Source organism: Pristiophorus japonicus, unplaced genomic scaffold, assembly GCF_044704955.1.
Source record: "Pristiophorus japonicus isolate sPriJap1 unplaced genomic scaffold, sPriJap1.hap1 HAP1_SCAFFOLD_734, whole genome shotgun sequence".
NCBI classification, from domain to species: Eukaryota; Metazoa; Chordata; class Chondrichthyes; family Pristiophoridae; genus Pristiophorus; species Pristiophorus japonicus.
The window spans coordinates 210,238-226,599 of NW_027254650.1; the positions used below are offsets into that span (position 1 = coordinate 210,238).

The 16,362-nt window shown below is 49.5% G+C and overlaps 1 protein-coding gene across 1 annotated transcript in view; it reads right to left on the reverse strand.

Annotated features, from left to right (window-relative positions):
* The window catches only part of LOC139256576 (zinc finger protein 664-like), a 63,315-nt gene extending 51,185 nt beyond the window's left edge, over positions 1 to 12,130 (reverse strand). The window contains exons 1-2 of the mRNA XM_070874242.1: positions 12,035 to 12,130; positions 10,910 to 11,098 (exon numbers count right to left, since the gene is read on the reverse strand). The gene's annotated coding sequence lies outside the window, so the exon portion shown is untranslated. The remainder of the gene's footprint in view (positions 1 to 10,909; positions 11,099 to 12,034) is intronic.
* Positions 12,131 to 16,362: the final 4,232 nt, after the last annotated feature.

Here is a 16,362-nt window from a genome sequence, read left to right on the forward strand (position 1 = left end):
CACAGTGCAGTGAGAAAGGAAATGCAGGGGATGTTGTGTAGATGGATTGTCAGAAGGTTTTGATAAGGTGCCGGACAGGAGGCTTGTTGATCAAATTAAGGCTCACGGTGTTAAAGGGAATGGGGCAGCGTGGATAGGAAGTTGGGTAAAGGGCAGAAAACAGAGAGTTGCGGTTAATGGAGGTTCTTCAGACTGGAGGGATGTAAACAGTGGTGTCCCCAGGGTCAGTGTTGGGACCATTGCTCTGCTGAATAGAGAAATGATCTGGGCTTGGGTATATGGGGCACACGATCAAAATCTCCAGGGAACGCCAAAAATGGGGAGCGGGGGGAACTGTGAAGAGGACTTTAAGTGAGTTCAGTCTGAATGCACAGGTTTGTAAATGAGACAGGTAGATGTCAGATGAAATTTAGTGCAGAGAAATCTGATGCAATAGATTTTTGAAGGAAGAAAAAGGGAGAAATGTATATTAAATGGTAACATTTTAAAAAAAAAGAGTGGAGGGGTAGAGAGATTTTGGGGTGTAAGATTCTAGCTAATGCCTTGTCTTATTAATTAGCAGGTTCGAGAGTCCAGTGTCAACAACTTTAATATCTTAATAAGAAATATAAGATGAGCAGTTCCTCAGTCGACTGCCGTACCTTATACTGATCCACCAATCAGAGTAAACATGCAAGTCCCATGTGTTCACAGTAACTGACACCAGGTCAGCCCGCTGGATGGAACCTCGGGAGCCCTGAGCTTGATCTCCGGTGTCTCCAGTCCCGACTGCCCCCTTACATCAGTCTCCCCTCACTTTTATACTCTGCACTGATCCACCTCTGGCACCGGACTCTGCTTTGTCTTCTCTGCTGGGTTTGGGCAGGAAGTGAGGAAAAGACAGCGGGAACTTCTCTGATCTGTGATTTACAAGGACACTTTCCCTGGTTCCCAGCAGTTACTTTTCTTCAGTAATTTTCTCATTATTCCTAAACTACCTGCCTGCTGTTAATTCTTATAGTTTCACAATTATAGGTATAAACATCTCACATTATAATCTAATCTATTCTATTACTCACACTGGTTTAAGCTTGGAAGAAGCACTGAGGGTAGCAAGGGCACAGAATGTACTCTGGGTGGGGAACTTCAATGTCCATCACCAAGAGTGACTCGGTAGTACCACTACTGACTGAGCTGGCCGAGTCCTGAAGGACATATCTGCCAGACTGGGCCTGCAGCAGATGGTGAGAGAACCAACACGAGGAAAAAACTTACCTGACCTGATCCTCACCAATCTACCTGTCGCAGATACCAACAATGACGGACAGGTAAAGACCATCGGGTACATCGAGCCTGTCCCACATGGAGATACATCTGTCTACAATGACTGTGTGCGGTGGTCATCTGCTACCAATGCTGGGGATTTATCGGCCTTCAATCCCATCAATTTCCCCAACACAATTTCCCGGCTAATAAGAATTTCCCCCAGTTCCTCCTCCTTACTAGACCCCCCGACCCCTTTTATAACCGGAAGGTTGTTTGTGTCCTCCTTCGTGAATACCGAACCAAAGTACTTGTTCAATTGGTCCGCCAATTTCCTGGAGTTTGAGAGAAATCAGCTTCAACAATGATCTGTTCTGAATCTATCCCGTTTAGCACGGTGATAGTGTCACACAACACATTTGAGAGTGTGTTCGGTGTGACTTTGTTCCTGAGACTATAACCCTTAGTTCTGGACTCTCGAGCCAAGAGAAACAGATTCTCACCATTTGTGTGAGGAAGTGCTTCCTGACATCACCCCGGAACCTCAGTGGTGGGAAAATTATTGGGAAAAAAATCCTGAGGGACAGGATAAATCTTCATTTGGAAAGATATGGATTAATCAAGGATATGGATTTAAGGGAAGGTCGTGTCTGACTAACTTCATTGAATTTTTCAAGCAGGTAACAAGGACGGTCGATAAGGGTAGTGCGTATGATGTAGTGTCTATGGATTTTAGCAAAGCTCTTGATAAGGTCCCACATGGCAGACTGGTCACAAAAGTAAAAGCCCATGGGATCCAGGGCAAAGTGGCAAGTTGGATCCAAAATTGGCTCAGAGGCAGGAAGCAAAGGGTAATGGTTGGTGGGTGCTTTTGTGACCAGTGGGGTTCCGCAGGGCTCAGTGCTGTATCCCTTGTTTTTTGTGGTATATATCAATGACTTGGACTTTAATGTTGGGGGTATGATTAAGAAGTTTCCAGGTGACACTAAAATAGGTTGTGTGGTTGAGAATTAAGAAGAAAGCTGCAGACTGCAGGAAGATATCAAGGTACTGGTCAGGGGGGCAGAACAGTGGCAAATGGAATTCAATCTGGATAAGTGTGAGGTAATGTATTTGGGGAGGTCTAACAAGGCAAGGGAATACACATTAAGTGGTACGACAGTGAAAAATGTACAGGAACAGAGGGGCTTTAGAGTGCAGGTCCACAGATCCCTGAAGGTGGCAGGCCAGGTAGATAAGGTGGTTAAGAAGGCATATGGAATACTTGCCTTTATTAGTCGAGGCATAGAATACAAGACCAGGGAGGTTATGCTTGAACTAGTTAGGCTGCAGCTGGAATACTGTGTGCAGTTCAGGTCACCACATTACAGGAAAGATGTGATTGCACTGGAAAGGGTGCAAAGGAGATGTTGCCTGGACTGGAGAATTTTGGCTATGAGGAAAGATTGGAGATGCTGGATTTGTTTTCTTTGGAACAGAGGAGGCTGAGGGGAGACCTGATTGAGGTGTATAAAAGTATGAGGGGCCTGGATAGAGTGGATAAGAAGGGCCTGTTTGCTTTGACAGAGGGGTCAACGACCAAGGGGCCAACAACCAGGGGGCACAGATTTAAAGTAATTGGTTTCGAGGAGATACAAAGGGAAATTTCTTCACCCACAGGGTGGTGGGAGTCTGGCACTCACTGTCTGAAGGGTGGTAGAGGCAGAAACACGCACATTAAAAAAATACTTGGATGTGCACTTAAAGTGCCGTCACCTACTGGGCTACGGACCAAGAGCTGGAGAGTGGGATTAGGCTGGGTAGCTCTTTGTCGGCCGGCGCGGACACGGAGGGCCAAACTGGCTCCTTCCAGGCTGTAAATTTTGATGATTTTATGATTAATGACCTAGATGAAGGGACTGAGTGTAATGTATCCAACTTTGCTGATGATACAAAACTAGGTGGAACAGTAAGTTGTGAGAACACAAGAGTCTGCAAGATATATCGATAGACTATGTGAGTGGGCAGTAAGGTGACAGATGGAGTATAATGTAGGGAAATGTGAGGTTATTCACTTTGGTAGGAACAATAGAAAAACAGAATATCTTTTAAATGGTGAGAAACTTTTAAATGTTGGTATTCAGAAAGATGTGGGTGTCCTTGTGCAAGAAACACAAAGTGAATGTGAGATACACAAGTAATAAGGAAGGCAAATGTTGTCCTTTTTTGCAAGGGGTTGGAGTATAAGAGTAATGAGAGATTGTGTAGAATGGGCCTATACACTCTCGAGTTTAGAATAATAATGTGTGATCTCATTGAAACATACATGAAGGGGACTGACAGGTTAGATACTGAGAGGTTGATTCCCCTGGCTAGAATGTCTAGAACTAGAGGGCACTGTCTCAGGATAAGGCGTAGGCCATTTAAGGCAGAGATGAGGAATTTCTTCACTCAGAGGGTTGTGAATGTTGGAATTCTCTGCCCCAGAGGGCTGTGGATGCTCAGTCTATTCAAGGCGGAGACAGGTAGATTGTTGGACTCTCGGTGAATCAAGGGATATGGGGATAATGCAGGAAAGTGGAGTTGAGGCCGATGATCAGCCATGATCTTATTGAATGGTGGAGCAGGCTCGAGGGGCCTTATGGCCTACTCCTGCTCCTATTTCATGTTGACATCCAGGGGGCTCGAGATTTATTAGTCCCACCCTTTTTCTTTACGGTAACATACTTCCTCTGATCCCTCATTATCTCCTCCTTGAATGCCCCCCACTGCTCTGAGACTGATTTACCTTCAACACAAGAATTAGGAGCAGGAGTCGGCCATTTGGCCCCTCGAGCCTGCTCCGCCAGTCAATGAGATCTTCGACCTCAACTCCACTTTCCTGCACTGTTCCCATATCCCTTGATTCCCTTAATATCCAAAAATCTAGCGATCTCTGTTTTGAATATTCTTAAAGACTGAGTCTCCACAGCCCTCTGGGATAGAGAATTCCAAAGATTCACCACCCTGAGTGAAGAAGTTTCCCCTCATCTCAGTCCTAAATGGCCAAATCCTTATTCTGAGACTGGGACCCCTGGTTCTAGACTCCCCAGCCAGAGGAAACACCCTCCCTGCATCTACCCTGTCAAGCTCTAAGAATTTTGTATGTTTCAATGAGATCACCTCATTCTTCGAAATTCTAAAGAATATAGGCCTAGTCTGCTCAATCTCTCGTCATTGGACAATCCCCCCATCCCAGGAATTCAGTCTGGTGAACCTTCCTTGTCATCCTCAATTACAAGTACATCCTTCCTTAGGTAAGCAGCCAAGAGTACTGTGCACAATACTCAGCTGCAGTCTCACCAGGGCCCTATATAATTGCAGTAAGACATCTTTACTCTTATCCTTAAATCCTCTTGTAATAAAGGCCAACATACCATTTGTTTTCTTAATTACTTGCTTTGCCTGCATATTAACTTTGTGATTGGTGTACAAGGACACCAAGGTCCCTCTGAACACCAACATTTCCCAATCTCTCACCATTTCAAGGAGCTGTTTCCAGTCCACTTTGGCAAAATCACATCTCAGCTTAGTAAAATTGGCTGTTCACCAATTGAGAACTTTTATGCCTGGTCTATCTTTGTCCTTTTCCACAACTATCCTAAATCGAACTGAATTAAAGCATCAAAAAAGCACTGATACCCCTTCCACCTACCCAGCTTCAGTCCCTAATACTAAGTCCAGAACTTGCCCATTTGTTGGGCTTGCTACGTACTGGTTAAAAAGTTCTCCTGGTTGCTGGGTGCTTCCTATCCACTCTATCTCGGCCCCTCATAATCTTATACACCTCATTAAGGTCTCCCCTCAGCCTCCTCTGTTCCAAAGAAAACAAACTATTAAGAGGGTTGGTGGGCTGGAGGAGGTTACAGAGATAGGGAGGGATGAGGCTTGAGGGATTTGAACAAACGGATGAGAATTTTAAAGGCTGATGCTACCAGCCATCTCGCCCAGCAGAGAACGTGACTCACTACCAACAGGAAGGATGTTACTTTAACTACTACAAACGCATAATGGGTCAATTGTACATCCCTGTCTGGAGCAAAAATAAAACGGGGAAGGTGGCTCAACCGTGGCTAACAAGGGAAATTAAGGATAGTGTTAAATCCAAGGAAGAGGCATATAAATTTGCCAGAAAAAGCAGCAAACCTGAGGACTGGGAGAAATTTAGAATTCAGCAGAGGAGGACAAAGGGTTTAATTAAGAGGGGGAAAATAGAGTATGAGAAGAAGCTTGCCGGGAACATAAAAACTGACTGCAAAAGCTTCTATAGATATGTGAAGAGAAAAAGATTAGTGAAGACAAACATAGGTCCCTTGCAGTCAGATTCAGGTGAATTTATAATGGGGAACAAAGAAATGGCAGACCAATTGAACAAATACTTCGGTTCTGTCTTCACGAAGGAAGACACAAATAACCTTCTGAAAGTACTAGGGGACCGAGGGTCTAGTGAGAAGGAGGAACTGAAGGATATCCTCATCAGGCAGGAAATTGATGGGATTGAAGGCCGATAAATCCTCGGGACCTGATAGTCTGCATCCCAGAGTACTTAAGGAAGTGGCCCTAGAAATAGTGGATGCATTGGTGATCATTTTCCAACATTCTATCGACTCTAGATCAGTTCCTATGGACTGGAGGGTAGCTAATGTAACACCACTTTTTAAAAAGGGAGGAAGAGAGAAAGCGGGTAATTATAGACCAGTTAGCCTGACATCAGTAGTGGGGAAAATGTTGGAATCATTTATTAAGGATGAAATAGCAGCACATTTGGAAAGCAGTGACAGGATCGGTCCAAGTCAGCATGGGTTTATGAAGAGGAAATCATGCTTGACAAACCTTCTGGAATTTTTTGAGGATGTAACTAGCAGAGTGGACAAGGGAGAACCAGTGGATGTGGTGTATTTGGACTTACAAAAGGCTTTTGACAAGGTCCCACACAAGAGATTGGTGTGCAAAATCAAAGCACATGGTATAGGGGGTAATATACTGACGTGGATAGAGAATTGGTTGGCAGACAGGAAGCAGAGAGTTGGGATAAACGGGTTCTTTTCAGAATGGCAAGCAGTGACTAGTGGAGTGCCGCAGGGATCAGTGCTGGGAACCCAGCTCTTTACAAACACATCAATGATTTGGATGAAGGAATTGAGTGTAGTATCTCCAAGTTTGCAGATGACACTAAACTGGGTGGCGGTGTGAGCTGTGAGGAGGACGCCAAGAGGCTGCAGGGTGATTTAGACAGGTTAGGTGAGTGGGCAAATGCATGGCAGATGCAGTTTAATGTGGATAAATGTGAGGTTATCCACTTTGGCGGCAAAAACGTGGAGACAGAATATTATCTGAATGGTGGCAGATTAGGAAAAGGGGAGGTGCAACGAGACCTGGGTGTCATGGTACATCAGTCATTGAAAGTTGGCATACAGGTGCAGCAGGCGGTGAAGAAGGCAAATGGTATGTTGGCCTTCATAGCGAGGGGATTTGAGTATAGGAGCAGGGAGGTCTTACTGCAGTTGTACAGGGCCTTGGTGAGGCCTCACCCGGAATATTGTGTTCAGTTTTGGTCTCCTAATCTGAGGAAGGACATTCTTGCTATTGAGGGAGTGCAGCGAAGGTTCACCAGACTGATTCCCGGGATGGCCGGATGACATACGAGGAGAGACTGGATAAACTGGGCCTTTATACATTGGCGTTTAGAAGGATGAGAGGGGATCGTATAGAATTAGAGTATGAGAAGAAGCTTGCCGGGAACATAAAAACTGACTGCAAAAGCTTCTATAGATATATGAAGAGAAAAAGATTAGTAAAGACAAATGCAAGGGACCAGTTATGACTTCCCCTGATTCTGACTGCAGGGGACCTACGTTTGTCTTTACTAACCTTTTTCTCTTTACATATCTATAGAAGCTTTTGCAGTCCGTCTTAATGTTCCCTGCAAACTTCCTCTCGTACTCTATTTTCCCTGCCCGAATCAAACCCTTTGTCCTCCTCTGCTGAGTTCTAAATTTCTCCCAGTGCCCAGGTTCGCTGCTATTTCTGGCCAATTTGTATGCCACTTCCTTGGCTTTAATACTATCCCTGATTCCCCTTGATAACCACGGTTGAGCCACCTTCCCTTTTTTATTTTTATGCCAGACAGGGATGTACAATTGTTGTAGTTCATCCATGCGGTCTCTAAATGTCTGCCATTGCCCAACCACTGTCAACCCCTTCAGTATCATTCGCCAATCTATCCTAGCCAATTCACGCCTCATACCTTCAAAGTTACCCTTCTTTAAGTTCTGGACCATGGTCTCTGAATTAACTTTCATTTTCCATCCCAATGCAGAATTCCACCATATTATGGTCACTCTTACCCAAGGGGCCTCACACAACGAGATTGCTAATTAATCCTCTCTCATTACACAACACCCAGTCTAAGATGGCTTCCCCCCTAGTTGGTTCCTCGACAAATTGGTCTAGAAAACCATCCCTTATGCACTCCAGGAAATCCTCCTCCACCGTATTGCTTCCAGTTTGGTTAGCCCAATCTATGTGCATATTAAAGTCACCCATGATAACTGCTGCACCTTTATTGCATGCACCCCTAATTTCCTGTTTGATGCCCTCCCCAACATCACTACTACTGTTTGGAGGTCTGTTCACAATTCCCACCAACGTTTTCTGCCCTTTGGTATTCCGTAGCTCCACCCATACCGATTCCACATCATCCAAGCTAATGTCTTTCCTTACAATTGTATTAATCTCCTCTTTAACCAGCAACGCCACCCCACCTCCTTTTCCTTTCTGTCTATCCTTTCTAAATGTTGAATACCCCTGGATGTTGAGTTCCCGGTCTTGGTCACCCTGGAGCCATGTCTCCGTGATGCCAATTACATCATATTCGTTAACTGCTATCTGCACAGTTAATTCGTCAACCTTATTCCGAATACTCCTCGCATTGAGGCACAGAGCCTTCAGGCTTGCCTTTTTAACGCACTTAGACCCTTTAGAATTTTGCTGTACAGTGGCCCTTTTTGTTTTTTGTCTTGGGTTTCTCTGCCCTCCACTTTTACTCATCTCCTTTCTGTCTTTTGCTTCTGTCTCAATTTTGTTTCCCTCTGTCTCCCTGCATTGGTTCCCATCCCCCTGCCATATTAGTTTAACTCCTCCCCAACAGCACTAGCAAACACTCCTCCAAGGCCATTGGTTCCGATCCTGCCTAGGTGCAGACCGTCCGGTTTGTACTGGTCCCACCTCCCCCAGAACCGGTTCCAATGCCCCAGGAATTTGAATCCCTCCCTGCTGCACCACTGCTCAAGCCACGTATTCATCTGAGCTATCCTGCGATTCCTACAATTCTGCAATTGAACAAGTACTTTGGTTCGGTATTCACTAAGGAGGACACAAAACAAACGTCCGGATATAAAAGGGGTCAGAGGGTCTAGTAAGAAGGAGGAACTGAGAGAAATCCTTATTAGTCGGGAAATTGTGTTGGGAAAATTGATGGGATTGAAGGCCAATAAATCCCCAGGGCCTGATGGACTGCATCCCAGAGTACTTAATGAAGTGGCCTTGGAAATAGCGGATGCATTGACAGTCATTTTCCAACATTCCATAGACTCTGGATCAGTTTCTATGGAGTGGAGGGTAGCCAATGTAACCCCACTTTTTAAAAAAGGAGAGAGAAAACAGGGAATTATAGACCGATCAGCCTGATATCAGTAGTGGGTAAAATGATGGAATCAATTATTAAGGATGTCATAGCAGCGCATTTGGAAAGAGATGACATGATAGGTCCAAGTCAGCATGGATTTGTGAAAGGGAAATCATGCTTGACAAATCGTCTGGAATTTTTTTGAGGATGTTTCCAGTCGAGTGGACAAGGGGGAACCAGTTGATGTGATGTATTTGGACTTTCAGAAGGCTTTCGACAAGGTCCCACACAAGAGATTAATGTGCAAAGTTAAAGCACATGGGATTGGGGGTAGTGTGCTGACATGGATTGAGAACTGATTGGCAGACAGGAAGCAAAGAGTAGGAGTAAATGGGTACTTTTCAGAATGGCAGGCAGTGACTAGTGGGATACCGCAAGGTTCTGTGCTGGGGCCCCAGCTGTTTACATTGTACATTAATGATTTAGACGAGGGGGATTAAATGTAGTATCTCCAAATTTGTGGATGACACTAAGTTGGGTGGCAGTGTGAGCTGCGAGGAGAATGCTAAGAGGCTGCAGAGTGACTTGGATAGGTTAGGTGAGTGGGCAAATGCATGGCAGATGAAGTATAATGTGGATAAATGTGAGGTTATCCACTTTGGTGGTAAAAACAGAGACAGACTATTATCTGAATGGTGACAGATTAGGAAAAGGGGAGGCGCAACGAGACCTGGGTGTCATGGTACATCAGTTATTGAAGGTTGGCATGCAGGTATAGCAGGCGGTTAAGAAGATAAATGGAATGTTGGCCTTCATAGCGAGGGGATTTGAGTACAGGGGCAGGGAGGTGTTACTACAGTTGTACAGGGCCTTGGTGAGGCCACACCTGGAGTATTGTGTACAGTTTTGGTCTCCTAACCTGAGGAAGGACATTCTTGCTTTTGAGGGAGTGCAGCGAAGGTTCACCAGACTGATTCCCGGGATGGCGGGATTGACATATCAAGAAAGACTGGATCAACTGGGCTTATATTCACTGGAGTTCAGAAGAATGAGAGGGAATCTCATAGAAACGTTTAAAATTCTGACGGGTTTAGACAGGTTAGATGCAGGAAGAATGTTCCCGATGTTGGGGAAGTCAAGAACCAGGGTTCACAGTCTAAGGATAAGGGGTAAGCCATTTAGGACCGAGATGAGGAGAAACTTCTTCACCCAGAGAGTGGTGAACCTGTGGAATTCTCTACCACAGAAAGTTGTTGAGGCCAATTCACTAAATATATTCAAAAAGGAGTTAGATGTAGTCCTTACTACTAGGGGGATCAAGGGGTATGGCGAGAAAGCAGGAATGGGATACTGAAGTTGCATGTTCAGCCATGAACTCATTGAATGGCGGTGCAGGCTCGAAGGGCCGAATGGCCTACTCCTGCACCTATTTTCTATGTTTCTATGAAACATACAAGATTCTGACAGGACTGGACAGGTCAGATGCGGGTAGATTGTTCCCGATGTTAGGGAAGTCCAGAACCAGGGGACACAGTCTTAGGATAAGGGGTTGGCCATTTAGGACTGAGATGAGGAGAAACTTCTTCACTCAGAGTTGTTAACCTGTGGAATTCCCTGCCGAAGAGAGTTGTTGATGTCAGTTAATTGGATATATTCAAGAGGGAGTTAGATATGGCCCTTACGGCTAAAGGGATCAAGGGGTATGGAGAGAAAGCAGATCAGCCATGATCTTATCGAACGGTGGTATAGGCTAGAAGGGCCGAATGGCCTACTCCTGCACCTATTTTCTTTGTTTCTATGAGGGGGAAATCAATCTCTGTCCCTTTTACTAACAGCGACATGGAAAGAGGGAAATGAATGACCTTTGAACACCTGGACCACTTGGCACTGAAGTGTCTAAAACTCATAATCGGAACTCCATGGAAATAAAATACTGACAGATGTTAAACTGTTTAGTTGATAAAAGAAATCTCGATTTAACTTTAAAAAAATAAACTGTTTAATGGGTTCACACAGACTCACCTGACTGGCCGACTCAGGATCCACCCCTCAAGCACCTCGATTGGTTGCAGAACACGCTGCTCCCTGGGCCCTCCGGCCTCTGAGCTCTCTTCCTGTTGGTTCCCAGGGCAATCAATCACCACTCGCCAACATTACGCTGCCAGATGAAGTTGAGGGGCTCAGAGGAAGAAATAAAATGAGGCCGTGAACCTGAGTTAAGAAATAAAATTAGAGAAGCATGATTAAATGAACGAGGAGAGACAAATTAAACTAAAGGGTACAATCCTAAAGGGGGTGCATGAACAGTGAGACCTGCGGGTATATGTACACAAATCACTGAAGGTGGCAGGACAGGTTGGTAAAGCAGTTAAAAAACTTACAGGATCCTGGGTATCACAGAGTACAAAAGCAAGGAAGTTATGATGAACCTTTGTAAAACACTGGTTCAACCTCAACTGGAGTATTGTGTCCAATTCTGGGCATTGACATTAGGATGTGATGCCTGAGAGAGGGTGCAGAAAAGATTGACAAGAATGATTGACGAGATGAGGGACTTCAGTTCCGTGGATTGACTGGAGAAGCTGGGGTGGTTCTCCTTGGAACAGAGAAGGTTGAGAGGAGAACTGATCGAGGTGTTCAAAATCATGAGGGGTCTGGACAGAGTAGATAGAGAGATACTGTTCCCATTGGGGGAAGGGTCGAGAACTAGAGGAGATGGATTTAAGGTGATTGGCAAAAGAACCAAAGGCGATGTGAGAAAAATCTATTTTACGCAGCGGGTGGTTAGGATCTGGAATGCACGGCCTGAAAGGGAGGTGGAGGCAGACTCAATCACAGCTTTCAAAAGGGAGTTGGATAAGTATCTGAAAGAAAACATTTGCAGGGCCGGGGGAAAGGGCGGGGCAGTGGGACTCGCTGGGAGCAGGCAAGGGCTCGACGGGCCGAATGGCCTTCCGTGCTGTAACCATTCTCTGATTGTGTGAGCAGAACCACTCTGTTCCCTGACTCAATCTAAAGCCTTCCTGACTGTAAGCACCTGTTAAACCTGCCCTGCACCTTCACTGCTCCAAGGAGAACCACCCCAGATGCTGCAGCCATCATCTTATTGAATGGTGGCAGGCTCGAGGGACCAAATGGCCGACTCACCTCCTATTTATGATGTTCTCATGTATTCATGTCACTGGTCCCCATCCTGCACCTGATGGCCTCCCTGCAGTAAGATGGCGGCCGCGCATGCTCCCTGCCCTGCAGCGGGACAACAGAAAGCATGTGACGTCGAGGAAGCCCCGCCCCTGTCGCTCCCCGCGGCGCGCGAACCGTGCTACCCAAAGATGGCGGCCGAACTTCCCGCAACCCCCGACAGTAACCAAGGCCCGTCCCCGCCTGGAGGTGTCCCATAGCTGCCACCGACTCGGGGGCCAAATCTCGCTGCCCGCCCGCCCGTGTCTGTGAGTATGTGAGTCGACAGGGAGGCTGGGCCCGCTGCCCGGGCCACTCCTCCATCCCCCGCGGCAGCTGTGAAATGTCGTCCGTCCGCGGGCAATCTCTCAATAGGCTGGCCCCACGCCTGCACACAACTCCGCCCCACCTCACCCGGGCCCCGAGCCTGCACACAACTCCGCCCCACCTCACCCCCAACTCCGCCCCACCTCACCCCCCCACTCCGCCCCACCTCACCCCCCCACTCCGCCCCACCTCACCCCCAACTCCTCCCCACCTCACCCGGGCCCCGAGCCTGCACACAACTCCGCCCCACCTCACCCCCAACTCCGCCCCACCTCACCCCCCAACTCCGCCCCACCTCACCCCGGCCCCACCTCACCCCCAACTCCGCCCCACCTCACCCCCCAACTCCGCCCCACCTCACCCCCCAACTCCTCCCCCACCTCACCCCCCAACTCCGCCCCACCTCACCCCCCAACTCCGCCCCACCTCACCCCCCAACTCCGCCCCACCTCACCCCCCAACTCCTCCCCACCTCACCCCCCAACTCCTCCCCCACCTCACCCCCCAACTCCGCCCCCACCTCACCCCCCAACTCCGCCCCACCTCACCCGGGCCCCACCTCACCCCCCCACTCCGCCCCCACCTCACCCCCCAACTCCTCCCCCACCTCACCCCCCAACTCCGCCCCACCTCACCCCCAACTCCGCCCCACCTCACCCGGGCCCCGAGCTCAAAGGCCACGAGCGGAGCCCGGCAACAAACCGCCAACCGCCCACGCGCGACGCACTCAGCCCGCAGCCAATGGCGAGGCGGCGCGGGGCACCAGCCCACCCAGCGCGCGCTGCTCCGCACCAATCAGCGACAGGGGGCGGGGCTCTGGCACCAATCAATCAATGGGCGAACAATGCAGGGCGCGCGGTGCTGATGGGAAAGTGTTTGTGGCCACACAAACACAAGATGCTGCAAGTGTCCGCGGCTCAGGCAGTGACACAGCTAATGGTTGGTCACAACTGGACAGTGTTGGCAAAGGGCAGATCCTGAAGGAGCATCATCATCATAACAGGCAGTCCCTCACAATCCAGGAAGACTTGCTTCCACTCTAAAAATGAGTCTTTAGGTGACTGAACTGTCCAATATGTGAACCACAGTCCCTGTCACAGGTGGGACAGACAGTGGTTGAGGGAAGGGGAGGGTGGCACTGGTTTGCCGCACTCTCCTTCCGCTGCCTGCTCTCAGCGACGAGACTCGAGGTGCTCAGCGCCCTCCCGGATGCACTTCCTCCACTTAGGGCGGTCTTTGGCCAGGTGTCAATGGGGATGTTGCACTATATCAGGGAGGCTTTGAGGGTATGTAATGGATCTATTGGTAAGGATCACCCACCACCCCAGTGCTCACTGACCGACATTGGCTCCCGGTTCAGCAACGCCTCGATTTCAATATTATCCTCCTTGTTTACAAATCCCTCCACGGCCTCACCCCTCCCTATCTCTGTGATCTCCCTCAGTCTCACACCTCCCTCCCCCTCAGACAGCCTCTAATTCTAGCCTTGACCCTCCCCATCTCTGTGATCTCCCTCAGTCTCACACCTCCCTCCCTCCCCCTGAGACAGCCTCTAATTCTGGCCTTGACCCTCCCTATCTCTGTGATCTCCCTCAGTCTCACACCCCCCTCCCCCTGAGATAGCCTCTAACTCTGGCCTTGACCCTCCCTATCTCTGTGACCTCCCTCCCCCTGAGACAGCCTCTAATTCTGGCCTTGACCCTCCCTATCTCTGTGACCTCCCTCCCCCTCAGACAGCCTCTAACTCTGGCCTTGACCCTCCCTATCTCTGTGACCTCCCTCCCCCTGAGACAGCCTCTAACTCTGGCCTTGACCCTCCCTATCTCTGTGATCTCCCTCAGTCTCACACCCCCCTCCCCCTGAGATAGCCTCTAATTCTGGCCTTGACCCTCCCTAAAGCTGTGATCTCCCTCAGTCTCACACCCCTCACCCCGAGACAGCCTCTAACTCTGGCCTTGACCCTCCCTATCTCTGTGACCCCCCTCCCCCTGAGACAGCCTCTAACTCTGGCCTTGACCCTCCTTATCTCTGTGACCTCCCTCCCCCTGAGACAGCCTCTAATTCTGGCCTTGACCCTCCCTATCTCTGTGACCTCCCTCCCCCTGAAACAGCCTCTAACTCTGGCCTTGACCCTCCCTATCTCTGTGACCTCCCTCCCCCTGAGACAGCCTCTAATTCTGGCCTTGACCCTCCCTATCTCTGTGACCTCCCTCAGTCTCACACCTCCCTCCCCCTGAGACAGCCTCTAATTCTGGCCTTGACCCTCCCTATCTCTGTGACCCCCCTCCGCCTGAGACAGCCTCTAATTGTGGCCTTGACCTTCCCTATCTCTGTGACCTCCTTCCCCCTGAGACAGCCTCTAATTCTGACCTTGACCCTCCCTATCTCTGTGACCTCCCTCCCCCTGAGACAGCCTCTAATTTTGGCCTTGACCCTTCCTATCTCTGTGACCTCCCTCCCCCTGAGACAGCCTCTAATTCTGGCCTTGACCCTCCCTATCTCTGTGACCTCCCTCCCCCTGAGACAGCCTCTAACTCTGGCCTTGACCCTCCCTATCTCTGTGACCCCCCCTCCCCCTGAGACAGCCTCTAATTCTGGCCTTGACCCTCCCTATCTCTGTGACCTCCCTCAGTCTCACACCTCCCTCCCCCTGAGACAGCCTCTAATTCTGGCCTTGACCCTCCCTATCTCTGTGACCTCCCTCCCCCTGAGACAGCCTCTAACTCTGGCCTTGACCCTCGCTATCTCTGTGACCCCCCTCCGCCTGAGACAGCCTCTAATTGTGGCCTTGACCTTCCCTATCTCTGTGACCGCCCTCCCCCTGAGACAGCCTCTAATTTTGGCCTTGACCCTCCCTATCTCTGTGACCCCCCTCCCCCTGAGACAGCCTCTAACTCTGGCCTTGACCGTCCCTATCTCTGTGACCCCCCTCCCCCTGAGACAGCCTCTAATTCTGGCCTTGACCCTCCCTATCTCTGTGACCTCCCTCCCCCTGAGACAGCCTCTAATTCTGACCTTGACCCTCCCTATCTCTGTGACCTCCCTCCCCCTGAGACAGCCTCTAATTCTGGCCTTGACCCTCCCTATCTCTGTGACCTCCCTCCCCCTGAGACAGCCTCTAATTCTGACCTTGACCCTCCCTATCTCTGTGACCTCCCTCCCCCTGAGACAGCCTCTAATTTTGGCCTTGACCCTCCCTATCTCTGTGACCTCCCTCCCCCTGAGACAGCCTCTAATTCTGGCCTTGACCCTCCCTATCTCTGTGACCTCCCTCCCCCTGAGACAGCCTCTAACTCTGGCCTTGACCCTCCCTATCTCTGTGACCTCCCTCCCCCTGAGACAGCCTCTAACTCTGGCCTTGACCCTCCCTATCTGTGGCCTCCCTCCCCCTGAGACAGCCTCTAACTCTGGCCTTGACCCTCCCTATCTCTGTGACCCCCCCCTCCCCCTGAGACAGCCTCTAACTCTGGCCTTGACCCTCCCTATCTCTGTGAACCCACTCCCCCTGAACTTGACCCTCCCTATCTCTGTGACCTCCCTCCCCCTGAGACAGCCTCTAACTCTGGCATTGACCCTCCCTATCTCTATGACCTCCCTCCCCCTGAGACAGCCTCTAACTCTGACCTTGACCCTCCCTATCTCTGTGACCTCCCTCCCCCTGAGATAGCCTCTAACTCTGGCATTGACCCTCCCTATCTCTGTGACCACCCTCACTCCCCCTGAGACAGCCTCTAACTCTGACCTTGACCCTCCCGATGATCTCCCTCCCTCCCCCTGAGACAGCCTCTAACTCTGGCCTTGACCCTCCCTATCTCTGTGACCCCCCCGCCCCCTGAGACAGCCTCTAATTCTGGCCTTGACCCTCCCTATCTGTGACCTCCCTCAGTCTCACACCTCCCTCCCGCTGAGACAGCCTCTAATTCTGGCCTTGACTCTCCCTATCTCTGTGACCCCCCTCCCCCTGAGAC